The sequence below is a fragment of the Balaenoptera ricei genome, chromosome 9 (genome assembly GCF_028023285.1).
Source record: "Balaenoptera ricei isolate mBalRic1 chromosome 9, mBalRic1.hap2, whole genome shotgun sequence".
Lineage (NCBI taxonomy): Eukaryota > Metazoa > Chordata > Mammalia > Artiodactyla > Balaenopteridae > Balaenoptera > Balaenoptera ricei.
Genome location: NC_082647.1, coordinates 94,302,398 through 94,309,683, shown reverse-complemented (window position 1 = coordinate 94,309,683; position 7,286 = coordinate 94,302,398). Strand labels below are relative to the sequence as shown.

At 45.3% G+C, this 7,286-nt stretch overlaps 1 protein-coding gene across 3 annotated transcripts in view; it reads left to right on the top strand.

Annotated features, from left to right (window-relative positions):
- Nucleotides 1-347: 347 nt before the first annotated feature.
- The window catches only part of SLC26A5 (solute carrier family 26 member 5), a 54,473-nt gene continuing 47,534 nt past the window's right edge, over nt 348-7,286 (top strand). For all 3 annotated transcript variants that reach the window (XM_059932874.1, XM_059932873.1, XM_059932876.1), the window contains exons 1-2: nt 348-409; nt 3,932-4,055. The gene's annotated coding sequence lies outside the window, so the exon portion shown is untranslated. The remainder of the gene's footprint in view (nt 410-3,931; nt 4,056-7,286) is intronic.

Here is a 7,286-nt window from a genome sequence, read left to right as displayed (position 1 = left end):
TGAAATATCCGTTAGGGTATTTTCATTAAAAAAAAAAAAAATGGCAGTAAGCGATGTTTCCCGCTTGAATACTCTCGCTTGTCTATTGTGTTTGCTGCACGAATCCCATCTTGAGGAGTCCGTGGGCCGCGGGAGACGAGCGTGGGTGTGGCTCGCGCGGCGCTGGGGGGCTGAACGCGCGGGGTGTGGCTTTCCTTCCACCTTAGAAGTTCGAGAGGAGGCTCTGGGTCGCAGGGGTCGCGCAGCGCAGCGCGACGGGGGGCGGGGCGGGCTCGGGTTACGGGTCGCGCCGGGCGCCGCGCCTCCACTGCCGGTCCGGGGAGCGGCGGCGCGGCGTCGAGGCGGCAGCAGCTCCGAAGCGCGGCGGGGCGGCGGCTCCGCCCAGGGCAGCGCCGGGCAGCGCCGGCCGGTGAGTGCGCGCGGGCCGGGGCCGGGGCCGGGGCGGGAGCGGCCGCGGCGCGCGCGGAGCGCCCCCCGCCTGGTCCGCGGGGGCCCAGGGGGCTCCCTGCGTCGCCGCCTCTCCCGGCGTCTTTAGCTCCGCTCTGTGTCTCGGGCTCTCTACGTCTCCGAAAACCCCTTTCCTAAAACGAATTCAACATTTGACGTGCCCACGCCTTGGCCGTCTCTCACCCCTGACAGGATAAAGTCTGAAGAAGCGCCTTCCTTTGCCAACCCGCCCCCCCCCCGAGGCCGCCGCCGCACAGCTTCTTTACCCGACGTTTGCTTCTTCACTGGACGTGTGCGTCCCTGTGGTTCTAACGCAACCCTCTGGTCTTTACAGTTTTGTTTTCGTAGCTTCTCAGGCGCCCAGAACCCTCCGCCTTGCCCTGCTGTGCGCAGCCTCAAGCCGCGTGTACCCCAGCCCCGGTGCTGCCCTTCGCCCTCTCCCTGGGGCCCGGCGCCGCCTCCAGCCAAGCCGGGAGCCGGGGTGCGCTCGCCGCTTGGACGGCTCGGGTTCCCCCAGGGGAGCTGTGGTTCGGAGACTGGGCCGCTCCCCGCCTCCTCCCGGCGCCCGGGGGACGTTTGAACCTCGGGTCTCCGGCCTCTCCGTGAGCGGAGGGCTTGCTGAGAGCCTTCCTGCCCTAGAATTTGGTAGTGGTGGCCTCCGGCCTAAGACACGTCTCCGGCCTAAGCAGTGGGCGCTTAGGCGGGCGCTCTACCGTAATAGCGGCCCTGATATGCTGGCCTCTGAAAGCCCTGACTTGGAAAACAGTTGATCAGGAAATCAGTTCTCTTGCATTGACTGCGTCGATGGGGCGCACTCTGGGCCAGACCCACGAGGAAGCAGGATGGAAACCCTAAAGCAGCGGTCGGATAGGCTGTGAGGCAGGTGGGGAGATTCTTTTCCTCCCCGTGATGACTGTGTATCAATGTGGAGTCCAAAACTTTAAAAACCTGAATGGAAACACTTACAACAAAAATGGCAATTTCGGGGTGGAGGGTGGACCGAGATTCATCTTTTTCTTATCTGAGAACTGGGAACAATCTCTAGTGTTATATAAATGTATCATTTAAGGTGAGCTTGGAAATGGAGAGGAATTTGAAGCTTGCAATAGGATGCATAAGCCTTTCTGAAGTGAAATTTGAAATAGATTTTTGCCAGGCGACCCTTCTAATTACTTCTGTAGTGTTTCTTTGTTTCTGAAGACTTTCAGGCTGGGGACGGGAGGCAGGACAGAGAAATTCAAGCCAACTTGCATTACAAAGAAACGGGGAAGAATTCCTAGGTAAGGTTGCTATGGCTGATATCTTAAGTGCACTGCTGGAAAGCATTCTAGCCTGTTAAGTAACACCTGAAGCCCCAATTCTGTTACGTAGCATTTCTTTCTTTTTTTTTTTTTTTTTTCTCTTTAACTACTCTGAAACTATACAGAGTTACACGTTCCTCATTAATTTATGAGTGATACCAAAAGAATTGACTCAATCCAACAAGAATTTGAGCACCTTTCTTGTATGAGGTGCTTTGCTAAGAGCTGCAGAATAATGGAATATGGTGGAACTTTGTAATTAAAACAACAGTGGACTGATGTGTAAGGTGTAGATGCAGGTGTGCACTGCCTGTTAAATTTAAAATCAAAAACAGTTGGGCTTCTCTTCATGCTAAATGCCATGTGTAGCCCCTGATAACCTAATCATTTGGCAGTTTTATCCTGCCATTGCAGGTGGTCTGCATTTTAGTAATTCCAAAGTAAAAGGTTTTCGAAGTAATACAACTAAATAAGAAAGTAAGTACGTTTTCTTTAGCGTTTGCATTACCATTAAGTTAATGAAGTCAAAATCAACAAGAAAAATTAGATGATGATTTTCCTTTCCTTTGGTTTCAAACCAGTGAAATCTTGCACAAAAGAAGACAGAGTCAGCATGAATAAATTTAATTTCTGGTGCTTTCCAAACTTTTTTTTTTTTAATTAATTTTATTTATTTTTTTAATTTTTGGCTGTGTTGGGTCTTCGTTTCTGTGCGAGGGCTTTCTCTAGTTGCAGCAAGCGGGGGCCACTCTTCATCGCAGTGTGCGGGCCTCTCACTATCATGGCCTCTCTTGTTGCGGAGCACAGGCTCCAGACGCACAGGCTCAGTAGTTGTGGCTCACGGGCCCAGTTGCTCCATGGCATGTGGGATCTTCCCAGACCAGGGCTCGAACCCGTGTCCCTTGCATTAGCAGGCAGATTCTCAACCACTGCGTCACCAGGGAAGCCCTCCAAACTGTTTTATCTAAGTCCATTCTTTTGGAAGATAGATCCAGTTTCATGAAATCTTTCAAGCCTTCTTTCGAAAGATAGTTCCAGAGGCCAACTTCATAAAACCTTTCACTGTGGATACCAGAAGCCATCAACATCATCATCAGCTTTCCAATTTTATGCTTCGAAACGGTTGTATTCTAGGGGACTTTTGGGGAGGGGACAGGCCTTTTTTAAAATCTGGCCAAAGCTAGGGACTTTATCCCTAGAAAAAATGCACACTCATTTAGAATGTTGTGTATCTTTTGGAGGATTCATGGTATCTTGCTTAAGAACAGGGGCAGTGGAACTTCCCTGGTGGCACAGTGGTTAAGAATCTGCCTGCTAATGCAGGGGACACAGTTTCGAGCCCTGGTCCGGGAAGATCCCACGTGCCGCGGAGCAACTTAGCCCGTGAGCCACAACTACTGAGCCTGTGCTCTAGAGCCCACAAGCCACAACTACAGAAGCCTGTGCGCCTAGAGCCCGTGCTCTGCACCAAGAGAAGCCACCGCAATGAGAAGCCTGCACACAGCAACAAAGACCTAGCACAGCCAAAAATAATAAATAAATAAATACATTTATTAAAAAAAACAAAAAAAGAACAGGAGCAGTAAATAAGTCAGAAGGTAGGTAGATGGAGAAAAATGGAAATGAAGCAAGGATGTGGGTAAATCCACAGACTGTAGATGTATTTTAATTTACTTCAAATGGAATAAATACCTGGCCTTTTGAGTAAGTGTTCTGTGAATGGGAAGTAATAATTGTATTAGTTGAAAAGACTGAAGACAAATTAGTCCTATTAATTTTTTAGTTGCTCAAGATCAGCTTTTATCTTGAACATCATGAATCTCGTTTTGCAGTTTTTCTTGTTCTTCTCAAGGAAAGTGTTTCTGAGATGATTTTTCTTTTGGCACTGATGCCTCATTCAGAACAGTTTATCACGTGCCAACTTTTAATGGTTGAGTTCAAAATTTGAACTTGCTCACTCTCACACAACACATACTAGTAGTTCACCTTTGGGAAGGAGATAGATATATTTATGTTATATAGTTACCATATTCACTGTGAACCACTGTGATAGCAGTGGTTGTGTCTTGGAGAGAGTTGGTTAGTATTAGGAATGAGTGGACAGCATTAAGAATATCTTGGACATAACTTCTTTTAAAAAGAAACAGTAACCAGTGGATTAATTTTCCTTCTTCTATCCCCAGGGCCAAGGAGCAAGCTCTCCCGTCTCCAGCTCTCAGCCTCACAGATCAAGATTTCACTGAGCTGCACTAGACCTCCCACCTAGGAACCCTGTCCCCTGCTCTGTGTGCTGCACGTTGGATCTGGGTAAGTAGAGGCCCCTGGAACTAGTAAAATGGGAGAATGAGTCATAGGTAGTGATGAATTTTACCTGGACTACAAGATTCCTTAATATTTCCAGAAGCCTATATCACATAGCACTATTTGGAAGAAAATGGTAAGAAAGAGAATGCCAGAACCATCACGGCTTACTGTCTCCTTTTAACTTGGATCAGGACCAACCTAACTGATCCTTAGATATGAACCAGTTTTAACTTATCTTATTTTTGAGTGACAACTAGGTAACTGGTCGCAACCCTAGAATGTCACTGATAGACATTAACTGGATTACTAAATTAATGGAGATCATGGTTTTAATCCAAGTTCTCTCCTTAACTAGGTATGTGATCTTGGTTAAGTAACAAATCAATTAAATTATTTGGACCTTAATTTTTCTATGTATAAAGTGTGTGCCATGGGATCAGTGGTTCTCAACTACTGTGTAGTTCCATGCATTTGATGGAACTGGAGAGTTTATTTAAAATATGTGTATGCACTGCGTCAGAGATTCTGATTTAATTGGTCTGGGGCAGGCCCAGGCATCTCTATTTTTTAAAAGTCCCCCCACCCCCCCAGGAAACACTAATGTCCAGCCAAGATTGAGAATCACTGGGTTAAATAAACGCTAAGAACTGATTCTAAGGTTGTGTAACCTAAAGACAGAAAAGCAGTAAAATCTGCTTTCATGCATAGCTTGGCCCAGCATTACGTCCACTCCATGGTAACCAAGCCTAAACGCGCCTTTCTAAGAAGCAGTCCAAATCAAGCAATTTAAATTTATTCAAGGAAGATGCTGTGCCTTCTCGTCATTTCAGTATTCCCACAATGTTTTGCGAGTTCTCAGCACCTCATTCGTTTTGATGAACTGAATTAGGTGTAACTCTGCCCATCTAAAATGATTAGCTGTTCCTGAAGGTCCCCAGAGACGATTATCTCTCTTCTCTCGGTATCCATGCCAGTGTTTACTGGCCTATTGAAAGTTTCTCCTAGAGGTGATCTGTGACTTTCTGGGGTTGGGGAGAAGGTGTCAGCAAGGGATAAGGATGATCACATCGATCGTTGCTGAAATGTGAGCTTCTGTGTCCAAACTGAGATAAAAAAAAGATCCTCACACCTTCTCAAGTAGTTGTAGACTATCGAGTTACCAGAACTGGGATAGGAGCACATTGTTTACTTTCATCAGTTGTTGGGACCTAATCTTGTTGCCATTACATTGTAAATTCTGTACATGTTCACACTTTGAAAATTATTCTTCAATTTAGAGATAGGAGTTATTAAATTGTAATCCGTGAAATTTATTTCTGTGTATCCTACCCTTTTTTTCCTCCCACTGCCCTTCATATCCCAAAACACTTAGAGAAGAAAAAAAACTGTGTATGTGTGACTGTCAGATCAGTAAAGGGAAATGGACCTGAGTTGACAAAAGATGGAAAGACATTAAGAAGGAAACGTAAAACAAGGCTAAGGAGGCTCATGGATTGCAAGGAGCTACACTTAATTTCTTTTCTCTCTGCTATTGGTCTTAGAGCTGCTACACATTTATTCTCAGGTTTTCTAAACTTTAGGCAAATCGGATCCCACCTGCTGTGTGTTGGTAGATGTGGGCTTGTGGCCCATGATCCCTACGTGTTCCCTGCATCTTCCATACACAGTGTGTGGAGTGGTATCTTCATGGGTGAATTGGCAGCCTGGACATACTTGGACTAATTCAGCATTGACCAATCCCAGAGCCTGACTTAATGCTAAATAATGTCTTAGGTTGGGGAATATTTTTTTTCTGGAGTGGAAAGCTGCTGGCTCTGGAGCTCTTTACTTTTGTGTCTCGGAGCTGCCCTTACCTGGCGTCAAAAATCTGATGGAGAACCACAGACTCAGCTCAGCCCTGCACTCTCCATCCTCCTAGAGCTGGCTGCACTCAGAAAAAATTCTAAGCTTGGATTCGTTTTATATGTTTATTGCTGATCATTGTTCCCAAAGATGTAGTGGTATTGGGCACAGGCTGTTTTGTTATTTCACAATTTCTTCTTTATCTACTTCTTAAAATGAATTAAGATAGGAATAAATGTACTAGAAAAAGATGGTTTTATCATCATAACTTTAAATCTAATGAAAAACTTAATTCTTGCTGAACTCAAACACCCAATTATGTGTTTATATCTAAGCATTTGTCCTCCCACAAATCTAATTTTTGAAGCTAGTAAGTATAATCAGGGTTGGTCTGGTTCTTAGGATTATCATTAGTTTGCTTTTTAATCTTTACTTCCTCAAGGTAATTAGAAATGATAACATCTTCTTAACTGGTCTCTGTTTTCTTGAACACTTTTAACAACAATCTCCAAAGCTAGCAGGGTATTTTGTTTCTTCCTTCCTTCCTTGATTCACTTATCCATTCAACAAATGTCTAATCAATTTCCGCTTTTCACCTGTCCTCCTGTAGCTTTCATTTTTGCAAAGGGAGGAGGGGAGACAGAAAATAAAGACGTAAAATACATTGTGAGTTAGATGGTGATACGTGCTGTGGAGAAAAAGAAAGCTGGGAGGAAGGCAGTGGAGGAGTTGGTTGGGCAATATTTAAAATAAGGTGGCCTGAGAAGGTGACCCTGAGACTAGACCCGAAGATGATTAAAAAAAAAAAAAAAAGAATAGGTTATGGAGCTTTCTGGGAGTGGAGCTTTCTAGCCAACACAGTGGCCCTGAGGCAGGTGTGGGCCTGGCACATACACAAAACAGCAAGGAGGTCCAAGTGGCTGGAGCAGAGTGATGAGGGGGCAAGTAGAAGGAAATGAAATCAGCAAAGAAAGGGGTGGCTGTGGGGTGGAGTTTGGGAGGGTGGAGAAGATCTTGTAGGGCCCTTTCAGTGGGATACTTCTAAGGTGAAATGAAGATGCGGCTTCTTACTATTCAGTCAAAACGACGGAAGCGCTGTGATCTCTGTTTCTTCTTTGTTACACCCTCTGGATGTTACCAGTTTTTGTTTCCTCAACAAATCAGGCTCTACCAATATTTCCCCTTGTGGTTTCTTTATCCCCAAGGCTGTCTCTGGAGTGGGATTCAGTCTTCCCATCTTTGCTTTCTTGAAGCCCTGAAGATTAGGCTTGCCCTTCCCTTTTAAAGAATGTGCCACTAGTCAATAAGGAATAAAAATTGTCAGTACCAAAACCAACAATCATGAGAGAAATTAATAAACTTATACAATGTATATCCTTGGTTTATACTGTA